This window comes from Polistes canadensis, unplaced genomic scaffold (assembly GCF_001313835.1).
Source record: "Polistes canadensis isolate GaletaPanama2010 unplaced genomic scaffold, ASM131383v1 scaffold_225, whole genome shotgun sequence".
Taxonomy (NCBI): domain Eukaryota; kingdom Metazoa; phylum Arthropoda; class Insecta; order Hymenoptera; family Vespidae; genus Polistes; species Polistes canadensis.
This window is the reverse complement of record NW_014569772.1, coordinates 5,236-7,788: the sequence shown is the minus strand read 5'-3', so window position 1 is coordinate 7,788 and position 2,553 is coordinate 5,236. Positions and strand designations below refer to the sequence as shown.

The following is a 2,553-nucleotide window of genomic DNA, read 5'->3' as shown; positions in this document are numbered from 1 at the left end:
CTTTTTTTTTATTCGTTCAAATAAAGTCTTTTTAATCGATCAGACAAACGAAAATTATTTTTAATCATGAACAACAACGAGAACATAAAATTTGTTGAAATGTATGCAATTAAACACACATTAAAAATTATAAATGATATTAATTATTTGATTTACGAATAAATAAGAAAGTGTGTCTGTGTGTGTGTGTGTGTGTGTGGATGAGTTTAAAAGATGATTTGATTTAACAAAGTTATCGTAATGAATTTTTATATAAAAGATATATAAAATGAATCAGATAAATATGAGAACAATGCAGGAAAAGAAAAATAGAAGAATAAAAAGAGAGAACATTGTACGTTATATAGTTCAAAGGTCATCAACGATAATTTTTGTTGTTTCAATCGTTGACCACGAATAATGAAAATAATTACGAACTCCTGGTCAATATTATTTCACAAATTTTGCAATTGTTCCTACGTTATCACGTTTTATTTGATTTATTTGAATATTATATTCTATACAGTTGTGAGTGAAATTAATTATAAAAAGAATAGAATAAAAAACAAAAATATTACAAAATATTTAATTAATAAATCAAATACAAAAAAGATCTTAATATTACACACAACAAAAGTAATTATTAATTATTTACAATATATACGATTAATCATATAATTTTTATTATCATTTGTAAAACAATTTGAAATATTTTTTATTGAAACGTTATATATTTTTTTTATCGTTACAATGTTTATTTTCGAAGAATTTTGAAATAGTTTTAAGAAGTATTAAGATATAATCAATTTTACGATTCTACGTAACAATATAAATATAAAAGATATAATAATAATAATAATAATAATTGCACGCGTCGTAAGAATGGAAAATTATGAGATACTGCACATGCACGTATATATATGATTCCTTTTATCGTCAAAATCTTCATCGTTCAAGAAAGAAGAGGGGAAAAACATTTTTTTTTTTTTGTTCAAGATCTTAGAAAACAATACTAGAAAAGAAAAAATAGATATATAATTTTACATGTCGTAAAACAAAAGTACATTAATTAAAAATGAAGAATAAATTTCTAACGATTCCAAGAGAAACGATGTTATTAACAATAATAATAATAATAATAATTATATACTTCGAGTACATTTTTTTGTTTATACACCCAATTATGCAAATTATTAATTACATTGTTCATTAAGGAACGATTCATATATTATTATTATTATTTTTTCTATTTTTCTTTATCATTAAATTGTCACGCGAAAATTATATTAAAATAAAATGGGGATAAATAATATATTAAAAAAAATTTTTACGTAATCATATTTAACGATAAAGATAATGGTAAATATCGTGAAAGTAAGAAAAAATAAAAAAAATAAATAAAAAATAATCTTCCACCGTGACAATGCGAGCTTGAAAGCTCAACATTGCCGTGACCAGGATTCGAACCTGGGTTACTACGGCCACAACGTAGGGTCCTAACCACTAGACGATCACGGCTACTGGAAGAGTTGATATTTGTTTGCAAAAGTACGTCACATAAGCCAACTCGATGTTAACTGAAGCAAATCTTACGAGTTTATATTGATCTCGTTAATTGTGTGTGTGTGTTTCGTTAATTAAATCAAAATCTTTTTAAATTTATTAATTTATTTCGATATTTTAATTTTTTTTTTATTAGAATTATACATTGAAAGTGTATATAAGAATATTCACTATTAATTATTTTATTTTGTTCGAGATATTGTTTTCTCGTATAATAGATTTCATTAACAATGCATTTGTTATTATATTAATGTATGAAAATGAAGAAGAAATTACGTAGCGCCTGAAAGTAGATAACACTTTATACAACGTCGGTAATGTCGGTCAACAGTAATCCCGTCGATAAGACAGTTTTCTTCTTTCCAAACCCCTACGTATAGATTGCGCAGTATTACACGTGTATAAAAGGTGTTGCATAGTAAACGGGGTTTTAAGAGAAAAGTTTTTTACTGATAGATGAAATTTATAAGTAACAATATATACAAACACACATTAAATAATATTTATATTAATTATAATAAATATAATTAATTATAAAAGAGATGCAATGAATGCATCGAGTGCAATGTTTTTTTTATAGATCGCGACTGAGTATAAACGAATAATTATAATTTATTGAAGTACACCGTTTATTAAAATATTAATCTTATTCTGTGAAATAAAAAAAACAATGAAAAATTAAATTCAAATAATTCTTGATCGTTTCACGTTGGACTTGTATAAAAAAAAAAAAAAGGAAAATCATTTTAAAAGGTGCACTTGCAGATACATTGAAATGAATTATCTTCTGGAAAAAAAAAAAAAGTAAAATTATAATTAAATGTCAACAATTTTGGATTATTACCTGGTATCTGTAAATACATTAAAGTTATTAAAAAACATTATAAAGTAATTAGTTTCTGTATATTAGATGGATAAAAGGAACCAAGGAAAGGAATAAAAGAATATGATATTAATTAGGATGTTAAAAGAAACTAATTACAATTATAATGTTTATGGGTAAGCGGTCTT

The 2,553-nt window shown here is 23.9% G+C and overlaps 1 non-coding gene across 1 annotated transcript; it reads right to left on the bottom strand.

Annotated features, from left to right (window-relative positions):
* Positions 1 to 1,425: 1,425 nt before the first annotated feature.
* On the bottom strand, positions 1,426 to 1,497 carry Trnah-gug. Its single transcript has one exon. It is a non-coding gene; the product is annotated as a tRNA-His (tRNA).
* Between the last annotated feature and the right edge of the window lie 1,056 nt (positions 1,498 to 2,553).